The following is a 17,143-nucleotide window of genomic DNA, read 5'->3' as shown; positions in this document are numbered from 1 at the left end:
TTCATTTCCAAACATACCTCCTGCCTAGCACCGGCAGCTAAAATCAAATGAAACGCTGTGTGTCACTCTACACTCTCTCCTCCACTGACGATACTACACGCACCAGAGTATAGTGTCCTGCCTAGGCATCTCTTTGCTCAGTGCTCCTTGGAAGCAACCACTTGCTGGGGGGGGGGGGGGGGGGCGGGGGGGGCACACGTGCCTTTGTGCCCTCTATGGGCATGACGCCACTGGCAGCATGCACAACTAACATAAAGACAAATCTTTATTGCCACTTTGTTTCCCCTCCACAATAATGTCGGTGATGTTGATGTGTGATTACTGTGTCTATATTCCAAAGTTTAGATGGAATTTAAATATTCATGTTAATTTGGTGCAAAACTCACCAGCTCCAGGGTATGATTATCTTACAGTACAAGCAAGGTTGTTTTTCTCCTTTTTAAATGTTTCTTGCCGCAGGTATTTTATGAAAAACAATATTCACCCCCAACTTTTACATATTAAAAAGGAAATCAAAGTTGCAGTTGGTATCATATTTGTTCACTGGTGCTTTGTCCTCAGGGTTAGGTGCTTCGTCCTCAGGTTATAGGTGGTTTAGATGTCATGACCTAATCAACAAGTGGTGATATTGCTTCCCTTCAACAGAGTTGGAATATCCCACTGGTTTGTTGCTTTTTCTGGATTTATCGTTTTTGAATAATATGTTTATCATATTATTTGTAACTCCTAACCAACCAGTATGCCCCCTCTGAACTCTCTTTTTATCGCTCTCGCTCTCTTCTCTCTCTCTCTCCTCTCTCATTTCCTACCCACATAAACACACACCTCCGCTTTCTTATTACCCAACCCCATTCAATAAGTAACTCAGGTCTTGCCGGCTGGTGGATGACTGGAGCTGAGAGAGGCGAGTGTCGGCGGCCCATTCCCTCTCCGTCGGCTCCCAAATTGCATGCTGTCCGGTTCTCATTTCAGCCCTGAAAGAGCCGGCGCTCGGTTAGCATGGCTAATGGTGCATTTAGACCAGGGTGTAATTTTATTTCCAATTTCCGATGGCGCTGTAGTTTTTGTATTAAATGACGGGAGGTCTGCTGCAGGGCTGTGCTGGGCTGTGACATGTGGATGGCTGTGCCTCCCTAATGGTCCGCGGGGTAATGAGGGCAGAAATAGGCTCCGTCCCAGGGGCCCAGGACTATGGTCCTGTGGGACGTACAGTACAGCCTATACCTCCCAGCCCACGGTCACCCTGTGATGCAGATATTCCCTCATCCAACTCTCCTGTGTCTCCAACTGTTCCAACACACTTCAGAACTGGCCCAGACTCAAGTTACTGTACTGTTTAGAGAAGCAACTGTCTTAGGAGGCAACTGTCTTCCGCAGAAGACTGTGGTACCATAATACTATCCATTATACTATATTGAATGGTTTCGGTTGGGAAACTGAGAGGCCAGACGCCCTGGCACATATCAATTGCAGTGGCTAAATTACTGCAATCCGTCCCTTCTGTGTTAACTTCCATTTTGAGATCAATATGACTATTATAGTATCTTTTTTAAAGCATTGTAAGTGTGGAGCATTGACAGTAACCATCTGTCTGAGGTGACTCTGAAGTACTACCTACGGCTCTGGAGGGCTGCTGGAGTTTAGAAAATGGGCAGTGTGACTGTGTTTGGCTTGAAGAAGCAACAGTTAATCTTCGCCTCCCACCCCCAGCATATGGGACTTTGTTTGGCCCTGCACCTGAGAGAAGCACTGGACTGTGGCACCTCATATTTCATATTGATGGTAGTGTGTTACCCATGGTAACTGGGCAGCCAATGGGAACCCCACATCTGACTTAGGTGGGGAGGTGGGGGGAGTGGGAAGTGGGGAAAGTAAGGAAAGGAGGGGGTTGCAAGGCCGCGTACTCTTCCACCCACCCTCCCTGCCTGCCTGCCTCTGTTCAGCGACGGGTCCCGGAACCCTGGGGAGTGAATTATTACCTGTCAGCTCCAGAGCCTCCCCATCATCCATAACCCAAGGCTGACACGGGACAGGCTTGTTCCAGTTATCTGCTGAGACCACCAGGCCTTGGCCTTTAGGTCTGGCCCCACCAACGGACAGTGGGAGAAAATCACATTAACATGTTGCATCAAGCATTACAAATGGAGGGTTGAGGAAAGTGAGAATTTCTGCCTCGTGGCTTTGGCATGGCAGCTGAAGGGGGTCGTCAATCATTGTCTGGGACCAGTAGGGGGAATGTACTGTACTGTATTTCAGCTGTTTGCTCCTCACAATGCAGAAGCTTGTTTTACTGAGTCCTCATCACAATGCTAAGCTTCACTGTATTTGGTCATCATAGATTGCGCATGATTAATGCAAAATCTATGATTGGTTTGAATATTACATCTTTTCAAAACATCTTTTTTTTTTTTTTACTGTGTTCATTTCAGCACTCACACCAGGACCTGGATGCCCAAAATAAATGTCTGATTTAATTGACTGTGTTCAATATTGACACTGTTTTATCCTATTAGCCACATCAGTAGCAGTCATTTAAAGAGAGTCCTTGACAGGGCAGTAATTAGCTCTGATTCTAAAAACAGGCGAGCGATGGCTGCCCTCCTGTCACACCGCCGCGGTTAGCACAGTATGGGTAATTATACCAGAGCTGATGAGTGTGTAAATTTGGGAGGAAAAAGAGCTCAGTTCAACCAAAGGGTAGAATGAAAAAAAGGTTGCAGACCACACTCTGGACAAGTGACAGGCATCGGTCCTCCTTTCCAGTCTGGCTGTCTTCCTGTGGTTTTATAAAGCGTTTTTCAGCAGTTTTAACCCCTTGTCAAACATGGTCTTAGGCTGCTCAGCTAACCCGCAGCAGCCACGGGCCGAGAATGCTGGGTAACTGTCTGGTTAAGCTCCATGAACTGAAGTGGAAGGGTTCCAGCAATTACAGGGGAATATAACCTGTAAACCCCTGTGTCAGCAGAGAGTATCATATTTATGTATTCGGGTCAGTAAAGGTTTCCCAACCCTTAAAATAGTCTTTGTATGTGAAAAATGTTTATTAATCCTACTTTATTTGTGTTCTATTAGTATGTCAATCATGCTGTCAGAGTGGCTTGTCTATGTTTGTTTGTAATTCTGTGATTTGGGAAGGTGCTTCAATCTGCATTTGAGTAATCCTTGTAGATTCCACTACCTTTTGTCTTCCTCCAAAGAGATTGGCCACACACACACAGCTGTTTGATTAGTGTGACGGGAAGATTTTGCTCGGTACCCTCAGGGCTGGTAAGGGAGAAGAGTTTTGGAGAAGAAATACATTGTGTTGAGATAACTTCTTCCCCTTTCATGCATATTTCATCTGTGGAGGTAGCTACTTCCTCATTTACATATTGAGTCTCCTCATCACTGAGATTACTGAGCGATGACTAAGACCATTGCCTTTTTTAAACTCTAATTTAACGACGATACCCACAATCCCCCAGAGCCCCCAATGTACCATAACAAACTCAAGGGCCTATATGGCAATATTCAGGCATTGAGAAACTATTATATGAATACAGTACCAATAGGTATCAGTAAATTTGAATCAAAACACTTTCTCATTGGTTACTTAATGCAGGAAGCAACATTTTGCCACAATTTTGTAACTACATTGCTCATCTTCTCATAGAATACAAGTTAACGAAACAAGCCCTCCCGTAAATTGCTGCTGGCCATACATACACATTATTGATTGGTGCAGTCTTAGTGGGGCTAAAGGTGCAGTGGTTTGTGTTCCAAATTATCGCTTAATCACTTCATAATGAGGGCAGCCCCCCTACATCCTGTCTCATTGATTAGCTGCTCATGCTGAAACTGAAGCAATGCGTCCCTTCACTTCGCTGAATGTTTACTTTGGATTCGCTGGTGTTTGGGCTTAGCTGTGTCCACAATCCTTATTGGGTTTAAGTTGATTTTGTTTCTGGTGGCGCATTCATACCATTTTTGTATAGTCTATTTTTGTGATCATGCAAAGGATTTGGCTATAGCTGAAAACCACCTAGTTCCTGTATGATTTCAAAATATGTATTTGTTATTTATTTTTAGGCTAAAATTAAAGTACAAAACCGAATCTGCTAGAAAAATTCTCTACTAACCATGTTCCAGGAATTTAAATGTGGGAGCATGCTGGAATGTGTTGTTCTTGGAAATCGACCCACAATTACTTAGCATGCAGGAAAGACATGTTCTGCAGAGAGAAAATGTGTGAGAGGAGGACGTTAGTAAAAGAGGGAGAGAGCGAGAGAGATTGGGAAATAGGCAGAGGAAGTAGGAGAATAACATCAACAAAAATGTAATTTGATCATCTTAAAATCCATCATTCATGCCACATAATACATGTAATCCTTATGCATTTGGGCCCGATTCAGACTTAGGAAATGTACGCCTTTCTTACGCATGCATTTCCTAGGCACTTCTCAGTAGTTGGTATTCAGACTTACCTTATGCAGGTGCGTAACGGGCTTAGCAGCTGTGGTTCCCTTGCGGGCGCTGAATAAATCAAATTAAATCTCTGAAAACCCTCCCACTTGCTGGCCAACAGATTTTCTTGTGGAGTTTTCATTCAATAACGTTTTCAGTACATTTACCTAAAGGCATCCCTTTTAAATAGTGTTCCTTTAATTATAATTTTCTCGACAGAGTGTACAAAACATTGGCCTCCTGTAGCTCAGTTGGTAGAGCATGGCGCTTGCAACGCCAGGGTTGTGGGTTCGTTTCCCACGGGGGGCCAGTATGAAAAATGTATGCACTCACTAACTGTAAGTCGCTCTGGATAAGAGCGTCTGCTAAATGACTAAAATGTAAATATACACTCAGTGTACATGCTCTTTCCATGACATAGACTGTCCAGTGAAAGCTATGATCCTTTATTGATGTCATCTGTTAAATACACTTCAATCAGTGTAGATAAAGGGGAGGAGACAGATTACAGAAGGATTTTTAAGCCTTGAGACAATTGAGACATGGATTGTGTATCTGTGCCATTCAGTGGGTGAATGGGCAAGACACAAGATTTAAGTGCCTTTGAACGGGGTATGGTAGTAGGTGCCAGGCGCACCAGTTTGAGTGTGTCAAGAACTGCAACTGCTGGGTTTTTCATGCTCAACAGTTTCCCGTGTGCATCCAGAATGGTCCCCCACTCAAAGGACATCCAGTCAACGGCAGGCCAGTGGTCGAAAAATGGGTAATTGATGAAAGAGGACAAAGGCGGCTTACGCAAAATGTGCAGAGCGACAGACGGGCTACAGTTAGTCAACTATAACAGTCCAGTACAACATTGGTGCCCAAAGACCAATAAAAGACTGCACAACTCATCGTACCTTGACACGAATGTGGTATGGCAGCCGACGATCTTACAGAGTTCCACTTCTTCCAGCAAAAAACAAGAAACTGCGGTGGGCTAAGTAGAGAAAATACTGAACATTGGGAAATTGGAAAAACATCGCCTGGTCTGATGAATCCCGGTTCCTGCTGTTTCATGCTGATGGGAGGACTAGGGCGTGGAAAAAAACAAACGAGCACATGCATCCATCATGCCGCGTGTCAACATTGTAGGCTGGTTGTGATGGTGTGGAGTGTGTTTTCATGGCACATATTGTGCCCCTTGATAAAGTGGAGCAACATTTGAATGTCACAGGATATCTGAACATCATTGCCAATCAGGTGCATCCCTTCAATTTTTTCAGCAGGATAAAGCCTCATGCCACAAGGCTAGGATTGTCCAGGAATGGTTCCAAGAGCATGACGGTCAATTCCGTTTACTGCAGTGGCCTGCCCAGTCACCAGATCTCAATCCAATTGAGCATCTGTGGGATGAGATGGAATGAGCTATTCAGAGTAGAGATCCACTACCAGCCAACTTGACACAAACTGTGGGAAGCATGGGAGTCAACAGCGGTTTGATTCATCATGAAAGTTTCATGAAAGTTTCCATATTCAATTGTTGAATCGATGAAATATTGGAAGGTGAGAAATGGGTACAATAGGGGTTGAACAGTAGTCCTATAAATCGACCCTAATAATCCTCACTAATCCCGGAACTGTGATGACAATGATCCAATCGTCATGAACCGTGCGCAAGGCTCCAGGTTTAAACTGCTATGTATGGTCTGTGTTCCATAATGATTGCACAACTTGTAATATGTTAGCTTAATGTAAAACACTACTGCTAGCGACCCTCAGGAACAACCACACGAACTTGACAGAGGAAAGAAAGGTAAACTAACAATGTAAGGGAAGAATGCAAAATGTGTCATATTTGTAAAAAAATGTATAAAAAATAAAACACTAATATATCTTGATTTAGAGAACTATTCAACCCCCTGAGTCAATACATGTTAGAATCACCTTTCGCAGCGATTACAGCTGTGAGTCTTTCTGGGTAAGTTTCAAAGAGCTTTGCACACCTGGATTGTACAATATTTGCGTTCTTGTAAAAGTTCTTCAAGCTCTCTCAAGTTGGTTGTTGATCATTGCTAGACAGCCATTTTCAAGTCTTGCCATAGATTTTCAAGCCAATTTAAGTCAAAACTGTAACTAGGCCACATAGGAACAATCAATGTTGTCTTGGTAAGCAACTCCAGTATATATTTGTCCTTGTGTTATAGGTTATTGTCCTGCTGAAAGGTGAATGTGTCTCCCAATGTCTGTTGGAAAGCAGACTGAACCAGGTTTTCCTCTAGGATTTTGCCTGCTTGGCTCTATTCCGTTTCTTTTTATCCTAAAAAAACTCCTTAGTCCTTGTCAATGACAAGCATACCCATAACATGATGCAGCCACCACCATGCTTGAATATATGAGGAGTGGTACTCACTGACGTGTTGTGTTGGATTTGCCCCAAACATAACGCTTTGTATTCAGGAAATGTTTTACAGTTCTACTTTAGTGCCTTATTGCAAACAGGATACATGTTTTGGAATGTTTGTATTCTATACAGGCTTCCTTTTTTTCACTCTGTCATTTAGGTTAGTATTGTGGAGTAACTACAATGTTGTTGATCCATCCTCAGTTTTCTCCTATCACAGCCATTTAAACTCTGTAACTGTTTTAAAGTCAGCATTGGCCTGATGGTGAAATCCCTGAGCGGTTTCCTTCCTCTCCGGCAAATGAGTTAGGAAGGACGCCTGTATCTTTTTAGTGACTGGGTGTGTTGATACACCATCCAAAGTGTAATTAATAACTTCACCATGCTCAAAGGGATATTCAGCGTCTGCTTTTTACATTTTTTACCCATCTAACCAATAGCTCCCGTTCTTTGCGAAGCACTGGAAAACCTCCCTGGTCTTTGTGGTTGAACCTGTTTTTGAAATTCACTGCTTGACTGAGGGACCTTACAGATAATTGTATATGTGGTGTACAGAGATGAGGTTGTCGTTAAAAAATCATCTTAAACACTATTATTATTATTATTATTATTGCACATAGTGAGTCCGTGCAACTTATGTGACTTGTTAAGCACATTTCTACTCCTGAACGTATTTAGGCTTACCATAACAAAGGGTTTGAATACTTATTGACTCAATACTTTTGTTTAACATTTTTTAATACATTTCTAAAAACTTTTATATTATGGGGTATTGTGTGTGTAGAGGCCAGTGACACATGATCTCAATTTAATCAATTTTAAAATTCAGGATGTAACACAACAACATTTAGAAAAAGTCAAGGGGTGTGAATACTTTCTGAAGGCACAGCAGGCCTATTTATGTGGATATTACTGATGGTGGCTACTGATATATACGGAGAAGTCCGGCCATATCATTAAATCATTCTGGAGTGCATACATCAACTCGGTAGGTTCGCCGCTACTGTCAGTGCGCACAGGTTTCCATAGGCTACAGCCTCGGCTTGGGTCTCCAAATTTCATCCCCACAAATTATGAAGCCATAGGCCTACAATTTAGAATACTGAATAACGGCACAGCAATTTATTTATTTATTTTTATTGTATTTATTTCACCTTTATTTAACCAGGTAAGCCAGTTGAGAACAAGTTCTCATTTACAACTGCGACCTGGCCAAGATAAAGCAAAGCAGTGTGATTAAAAACAACAACAGAGAGTTACATATGGGGTAAACAAAACAAAGTCAAAAATACAACAGAAAATATATATACAGTGTGTGCGAATGTAGTAAATTATGAAGGTAAGGTTTAAATATTTAAACTTCACTTTGGAAAAGAGCCCGAAATACCTGTCATGTTGACATGCTTTTCAGTTTGCTGAAATATGACTGGTTTCACATTTCTCTCCAGCGATCATAAGATAAAATAGATCTAAAACAATTGTAATTTATATGTACAATTCCCTTATCCAAACAGATTACTCAAATAGCTCTGTAAATGTGTAAATTTCAGTGCTTGGAGAATGGTGTTATTTCTATCGGGGGAAAAAATTAAGATATTGTTCCACTTGGAACTGACAGGTTGCTCGACCTTATTCATCATTTCATTGCGCGTAAAGGTGTTGGAATTATGACGGAATTAAGTCAAGGTCAGAATACACTGTGGACACCTCCGCCACACCATTTCTTTGATCTCTACCCCAAACGAATAGTGGCTGAATAGCATAATATTCTCATGCGTAACGTCAGAATACGCGTAGAGAGAAAAGTGCATAAAAAGGAAATTACGTTCCGTTTACGCACACGCGTAACTTTGGTCGGAATTTACCCCTATTAGTCTTTGTTCTTCATATCTGTGGCACAGTTATTGTCTTATCACAGATATAGCCTATACCGTAAAGCAATAACTGCATGTGCAAAAAAATCTATTTAGAGTTTAGCTACTGCATAATTTATTCTGAGTTATGATCATGTCTCAAAGTAGCTTATTGCAGTTTTTGGAAATTAGGATTTTTATGGGCCCGAAACGTGAAATGAAGCAGGAAATTAAAAACCTAAGATAAGATTGTTTTCCCCCCTTAAAGCCGTTGCTTCATGCAGTAATGCCTCATCATACCCAATTCAGGCTCTGCACGCACTCAAAAGGTGACTGGTATTCATTTACACAAAGTGTTTTGATTAAACCGCTTATAAATTTTTTTGGAATGGTATCATGCGACTATTGAAAAATAAATATGCTAGTCTGTCACACGTTGGTGTAATATGACATGCATACTGCCAATTGGGTTTTTATTAGCTTGTTCAAAACCCTGCATCCAATTTCCCAACTATCCATAAATAGCAGTCTTGTTCGACCTTGTTACTGGAAACTTAGCCGGAGTCGATCAAGACTTGTAGCATGTACTGTACATGTATGGGTGACAATGGATCGCATTCAAGTCTCTGCTAGTCTTCGCTTTGTTTAACTTCGATGTGTATGTGTGTGTATTTGTGCATGTGTGAGTGTGGGTGTATGTGCTGGTTTTTACAGTATAGGTCTACATCTCTGGGTGGTGATAATGATATCAGTCGTTTGGTTTGGACGAGGTGCAAGATTAGTTCAGTAACAGACTCCTAGCACGGTTATTTTCCTGGGTTTCTCAGAACTCCAGACCCTTTCGGCTGAATCAGTTATTTTTAAACTGGTCTGTGGGGGGGAGAGGTCCAGGGGGTTAGTGTCATATAATTCTACCCTGGGCACCCGGCCAGGGTGTGTACAATTGCCTCCCCCCCCTTCTCACTGCTATCGTCCCATTCCACGGGTCTGTGTCAGTTAACCATGTGGTGACTCATCCACGCAGGTGTGCGTGCGTGTGTGTGCGTGCTTGGGTGTGCGTGGTGGGTGTTTTGTGTGTTATAACGGCTGTTACGATGTTTACCATGTGTTTAGTCTTTTACACAGATACAGTAAACATATTTGTGTTGACATACACAGACACACTCCCACAGGTTGTCTTTCTCCTGTCCAGTGCATCCTAGGCGGCTTCATTTGATCCTCCTTTATTCCTTTCCCACATTATCGCTCTGCCTCGACAGTCTCTCCCTGAAAAACAACTCAAGGTAAACAAGTCTCCAACTGCAGAGCCTGATATTGCTTTAATACCTCATGATTGAGAGAGAGCAAGCACAGTAAACAGGGTATATCGTTAGTCACCTAATTTGAAAGGACCCAAATAGCCACCACAGCGGAAATGACCCCTACCCCCCCACTGTCACACTCTAAACATGGTTCCCATACCTACTACTATAATCACAGTCAGTGTCCGTGACTATTAGATGGTCACCAAAATGTTCTAACAAACAGAATCTCAAGACGTTTGTCTGATTTGAAGAAGTGATAAGAAAAGTTATTTGAGATGAGGGAGTTCGATGTGCTATTACCTGACCAGGCTAATGGAAATCATGTCTCATCTAACTAGCCAGGCCCCCCACTTCTCCCGTAGTTTGTCCAATTTCGTCTTTCCCTCTTCTCAGTAGGAACACTTCTGAGGTGCTAATGGAGTCGGTAATGGAGAGAGAGACTGACTGAGCTCTGAGGAACATGTATCGGACACTCGGGTCAGCGATTGCATTGAGGCGACCATTCACACAGAATACCTTTTTAATTATGTTATTTTAATTAACCAGCTAGCATTATGTCTATGTCCATTTGTCTACCCGCTCGCCTTGGCAGACTGGGCTGAATGCGCAGGCATTGTGTTCACTTGGCTTCCGAGGTCCCTGCCTCCTACTATATTTTCCATTCAGTCAAATGTATTTTTTTCTCTTTTGGATTAGCATGATAATACCCCACGGGGGGAAGGATGGTGAGGTGTCAGCACAGGGTTGCTAATCAGATTCACTGTGTTCACGGCCTGGTTATTATTATACTAAATTCACCATCAGTTAAACTAACAGTCTGAATTCCGGCATTATTCTCCAATACCAATAGGTTAAGAAAGGGGGAAGGAGAACAATGGCAAATTGTGGGCTATGTCTTGCTCCCTGGTGTCCACAATATTGTTCCATGGATCTTTCCCCAGTGTAATTATGCTACGCTAATACCCTCCCACTGGTCCCCAGTTATACCAGCAGCAGGGTTGTTCAGACTTCCAGATTAGACTATGCTATGTCACATTGTTGTAGATAGAGTGAAACTAGAGCAAAGATAATTTTAAATAAATGAAAAGTCATCCAGTGCCACCCCTGAAACATGAGCATATTCTGGACTGTTTCTCAGACGCTCTCTGTGGCGGTGGGGGTTTGACTGGAAAATCATTGGCTGAGCTTGTCGCCATGGTTTCAGGTCAGGTGTGGGTCAGCCCACCTTGAACTCCTCCGCTGGAGTGATTGTGTTGGCCTTGACAGGGTTAGACCGCTGCTCCTCCCCTTCACACAAGGACTTTGTTAAAGCCTGAAACAGGCAGCACAGACAAACCCCTGTCATGGTCTGAGGAGAGCCGGGTGAGGTCAGGGGTCAGGAGTTAAGGTGGAGTTGTGGCTTGACCTGAATACGGATTGATTTTCTTTGTGGCTGTCTGGGGAAGGGGGCCATGTGAGGGGGGTCAAGTCTTTTACCCACTGTTAAGACGTAGCGTATGGGAATGTGGTGAAGGAATGGCGAGAGACGAGTGGTCACAACATGCCTCTCCCTTCTGCTGGACTGTGTGTGTGCTCCTTGTGCTTTCGATCTCACTGACCCACAGCACTACACTGACCCACAGTACTACACTGACCCACAGTACTACACTGAGGGGGGGTTGGACAGTGGGCACCACCCGCAGTGACATGGTGGTCCACAGCTGTAGATGATCCCAATATCTTAATGCCAAGCCCTGGTCCTGATCCTGCACCCAGGGGCTTCATCTGGGATAATGAGCAGCTAAGTCTTCCCGCCTTAGTCTCTGTGATTAATCAAACTGCTGCAAGGTCAGTGGAGAGGACACAGGGTTTAGAAGAAATCTGTCCTCTACTAACCTCCAACCCTATCCTTCATCTCTCCCTCCACTTGGCGAGATCTGAGATCTGTGGTTGTTGTCATTTGTGTTATTTTGCTTAATGGAGATTTTCTGGTTTCTTTGGAGATGATGTGGTATCTCACTGTTGAAGATCCATATTCAGAATCGATGCAGAATTGCACATGCGCATGTCAACACATGTTAACATGCAAGTGTGTGAGCTGCTTGTTTGTCCTTCCAACCATATATTGAAGCTTCTGAAAAGAGTAGAATAAAGTTGCAAATAAAACAAAAATCCTGTAAAATGTTTCAGCGGCCAGAGTTGTACTTGATTAACTACCAAGTTGTGATTACGAGCAGTGGATTGTGTAATGGTGTTTATATGTTAACTCAGAGTTTAGAGGAAGCCCAGGCTGGCCAGTTGTGTTGCCTTAGCTCTAGTGGTGGAATCATTCCCCTCTACTCACGTTACCCAATCAGAAGAGATTATGCTGGCACCGTTATCTCAAAGCCCTCTCAGATATTTTTTCCTTCCAATTTACATTTCTGTTTTTCCTTTTTTAGGTGTTTTTAGGTCTTATGCTACTCTTATGCTGCCTTGGCTTGGGTATCATACTTTTAGAGTGAGGCAAGTTTCTTATTTTTTAAGGAAAATAAGATTGTTCTCCACATTCAATATGTTAAGAGCCTTGGAAGCTTACTGAACCCGGCAGATGCTTGCCTTTTCCCTTACTCCAGCCAAATATCTTTTGAAATTGCATTGACGAGTTGATCGCAGTGCACCAATCAGATAGTACGAGCATGATCCTAACAGGTGGCTTATTGATCTGTGGTGTTGATTAAACTGTGCAACCTTCCCCTTTTTCCTGAAGGAAAATAAAACACATAGCCCTACCCTCATAAATGAATCTACTGGGCATTTGGGAGCATTTTGAAGTTTGGGACCTTTTAGTGCCTTGGTAATAATGTTTTTCTGTTGAACTTGAAATGGAATTTGGTTTCCACTGCACACAAGCGTTGAATAAGTTAGTATTTTGTGTTGTTCTTCCCCAGGCTGTGCTTTGAATTCTGAACTGATCCATTACAGCTCTTACAGATGGCAAGTACCAGCATTCATCGATCAACATTTTGCTACAGACCAAAAAATTGCAAAACAATAGTATATTGGCCAGAAGCCCACGCATATCACGCAATCCACAAATAGGCTGTTATTGATACGCTACAGTTTAGATTTTCTCTCTTTGTGCTCTTGGCCTTTTTCACTCATACTGGGGGCAGAGTGAAAATAGAACAAAGTACAAATAAACAGAGCTATTATAGAATTTGAGACAATGGAGAAGAAATAAGATGGAGAGTCTGTTCGCCTTAACCTTAACTGAACCAGCGTTCGCATGTGGCTGCCAGCAGGTCATTTTTTATTTATTTTTATCCAGGGGCTTCTTTTTTTAACAAGTCTTTACAGGTTGAACTACCTGCTGGGTTTTTGGAGAACTAGGTCACATACCCGACCTTGACCATTTGTCACAATTAGCTTTGTCTAGAATAGATAAGGACCTAGTGTTGGATCTAGGTCAATGGTCTCTAATCATGGCCCCAAAAACGTTCAATCATAGATGATTTTGACCGACCAAGTTCAGTCTAACTATAAATAGCTGCTGCATTAGGGGGGGGGGGGATGCACTTTCTTGAGGCTCTGCTGAATCGACTGGCAGAAGGAATTTTCCAGAACAATGACCAGGTTAGAGTGTTTCCAAAATGTTAATTGTGATTGATGGCCCTCATGTTAAGCAAGGCCTTGTCGCGATTTGGGATTTCTGTAGTGTACATTTTTGTGGCCAAGGACTTGGATAACCCTCATAATATGCTATAATTCACAACATGAAGCATCATTTAAAAAATTGGACCTAAATCTAGCTGTCAGGCTATCCAGAGGAACAAAATCACTTACGAAACCCACAGATTGTTCTTTTTCATTGTTTGAAAGATCTCTGCCATATTGTCAGAGTGGAGAATTCAAAGAAGCTTTCTCAAACCACTCTGTGCTGAAAGGGGAACTGGCAAAGTGAAGCCTAATTCTCTTGAAGCAGATTGCCAGAACAGATTGTGTTCTGAGATGCCCTGTGATTTGGCCAGCTCCAACTCTCTAGGATTTGTCAACAGATTTTCTTCATAATCTGCCCATTATCAATGTAAACTAAGTGCACTTTTGTTAACTTCCTTTCTCTGAATAGAGAAGAACCTGCAAAGAAACTTGTCCTCTTCTGCTTCGTTAGTAAATGGAATTTCTTCTTTAAGCACAGGACATTTTAAATGTCTTGCTTTTTTTTTACTGACCAGAGTTGACTACTTCAATAGTCCATTGCTGCTCTTGTTATTTCCAGAGTACATTGCCATTTTATTGGTTGTTTAGGTCTTTCTTTGGCTATAGTATAGAGCAGGGGTATCAAACATACGAATCCAGCCCGCGGATGGTTTGAGTAATTTTATTTTATTTTATAATAATATATTTTTTTTTGGGGGGGGGGCAAACTCAATATACTTTAAAATGACTTAAACCAACTGTGTAGAAATGATAATAGCCCTTCATTCATACAGTTTCTTGACTGTCCAGCTCGCTAATAATCACCGAAACAAAATGTAGTCAGTCAGGGAGCATAGAAAATTCCCTAAACTATTTATAGAGGACAATGTTTTTGCAATTTTGACGGCGAGGAAAAAGTTCACAGATACATTTACATTTTAGTCATTTAGAAGACGCTCTTATCCAGAGCGACATACAGTTAATGAGTGCATACATTTTTATTTGTTATACTGGAATCGAACCCACAACCCTTGCGTTGCAAATGCCATGCTCTACCAACTGAGCTACATCCCTGCTGGCCATTCCCTCCCCTACCCTGGACGACACTGGGCCAATTGTGCGCCGCCCCATGGGTCTCCCGGTCGCGGCCGGCTACGACAGAGCCTGGATTCGAACCAGGATATCTAGTGGTACAGCTAGCACTGCGATGCAGTGCCTTAGACCACTGCGCCACTCGGGAGATTAGATACATAATTATTATGCAGGGTTGGTACATATCGCCTTCTCATATTATTGACCTGCTGCATCTTGTTTTTAAGAAATAGTCCACTCGTTAATATAATTGTCTGTGTTCTAAAGGAACTTTATGTACTAGATGGGAACCCTGCTTCACAATATATTAATTGCTGCATGACAGCGGCAGAGGGATTTGAATGATGTGACATGCGGGACCTCCGAGGTGTGAAGATCTTAATTTGCCCTAAAAGCCCGATTTTGATTTAAATGACCACATAGAGCAGAGGTTATTTTTCTTGGCTAGACCATTACATATTTTGAATGTCTAACTGTACGTCACTCTTGAATTTGTCCCTGTTTAAATAATTCGTATTTTTGTTTTTGTTTAGATTGTGGATGTCTTCACTCGGGGTGGCGATCCTAACCAGCTATTGCCAATAATCTATCCGTGTCAGCAGGCTGAATCTCTGCAGTCAAATTTGTCGAAAGTTAAGGTAAGAATGCAGTGAATATTAATTGCAGTGAGATGAATGTTGATTGGGAGTTGTAGCTCTGGCTATGAACTTTCTTCTTATTGTTTAATCTTTAATAATTATGAATAAGAGTGGTTTGATAGGATAGGGGCAAGGTCAGGTGGCTGGAGGCACCCAGTGACAGATTGATAAATGGAAGCCGTGTGAAAGGTTATGTAGCCACTTTTTTAATTCCTGTATTGACCTATATTATTCATTGATTAAAATATTTTATAAAATCTAATCTACAGAGCTGAGTAATTTTCATGAGCATAACTTTGAATTATCCTCGCATTTTGTTTTTGTAGAAGTAGATTAGACTTTTACATTATCATGTTATACATTTATTAGCATGACAATAGCATATTGACGTGTAGGCCGTGGTGGAAAGTGGCTCAGATTGCATTATGGCCATCCCGCCAGTCATTGAAAAAACAACTGCATAGATTCCCCTAGTGACCGTATCCTAGATGAAGAGCCATCCTGTCTGGTCTGACAGTCCCTGGCCACCATGACCATGGACAGTAGAGGACAGGGCCAAGGTGTGCTGGTGACAGGCCATCTCACGGGATTGGTCTAAACAGATGGTTGGCCAGATGCAATCTAGCTGTGACCTTGGACCAATCTGAGGGTAGAACCAGTGCAAATGTCTTAAAAAACATGTCCATAATATCAGTCGAAGACCCATTTTACAGTACTTTGTTATTGTTTGGTGTCTGTTACATTATTTTGCATTTTGAGGACATACAGAGGCATCATTATAGCAATTTCTGCAAATATGCAGTCTTTTGGGAGTGTGTCCCTCTATCGCTTAAACAGCAGTTTGTCTCTTCTCAATAATTTGCATCTCACCTGCCACTTGACCATCCAGGGCTCTCAGAGAAGATGCCCCAACCCTGACCCAATTCAAACAGCCAGATCCAGAAAACAGGAGGAGCCTGGGGAATGACTGCCACCATCAGCCCAACACTCACCAGCCCTGCAGAGTGATTTAAGAGCAGTGAAGGGAGGGGCATGACAAGAGCTGGATGTGGGATTGGGGACAGGGGGTGAGGTTAGAGGTGTCAGGCATATAATTGGGGTGAGGAGATCTCGGGGTAGATAGAGAGAAGCTTTATTAAGTCAGTTGAACTCGGATGTGGCCCGTCCACCTCGCTTTCCCACACACCCACACATACAGGCCAATCTTCCATTTCCACAAGAGACTCTGTTCAACAAAGGCGTAGAGGGCAAACTCCTCAGGCTCCTTTCAATCAGAGATAAGACAAAGACCTAATTAATCTACAAATGCTAGGGGGAAGGCTATCTATGGTCCTGTGTCCAAATGGTTGTCTGCTCCTCTGACAGTTCCAGTTGAAAACATATGCTACTGTCTAGTTCTGTTTAAGGACCGATTAGTTAAATGCAAGTGTGTTCAGTAGTTTCAGGGCTTTTTTATTTGTTTCAAAGCCAGTTTGACGCGACCCTTTTTAAGTGATGGGGTTCTGCACTACCTTGATGTAGTGCAGAAATGTGTTTTTCATTTTCTCACACAGTAAATGCTAAATTGTTAATACTCGGTCATTGAAGTCCCCCCTTCGCTCAGGCTCGTATTCTGCGGTGCCCTGTAGAGGCTTGTTTTCAAAGCCACTGTGAAGGAGAGGGACACTGACAGCCTGGACACAGCTCTCTTTTCCTGAGAAAATAGTTTAGACTCTGAGCAGCAAAACAAGAGAAAGTTGATGCAGAGAGGTCACGGGCAGAATTAGCTGCCTC

General features: G+C 42.5%; 1 protein-coding gene across 1 annotated transcript in view; it reads left to right on the top strand.

Moving 5' to 3' along the window:
* LOC311139868 (semaphorin-6D-like) overlaps window positions 1-17,143 on the top strand; it is a 139,158-nt gene that overhangs the window by 3,539 nt on the left and 118,476 nt on the right. The window contains exon 2 of the mRNA XM_084174858.1: window positions 15,266-15,370. The gene's annotated coding sequence lies outside the window, so the exon portion shown is untranslated. The remainder of the gene's footprint in view (window positions 1-15,265; window positions 15,371-17,143) is intronic.

This window comes from Coregonus lavaretus, assembly GCF_964263955.1.
Source record: "Coregonus lavaretus genome assembly, chromosome: 13".
Classification (NCBI taxonomy): domain Eukaryota; kingdom Metazoa; phylum Chordata; class Actinopteri; order Salmoniformes; family Salmonidae; genus Coregonus; species Coregonus lavaretus.
This window is presented reverse-complemented; position numbering and strand designations above follow the sequence as displayed.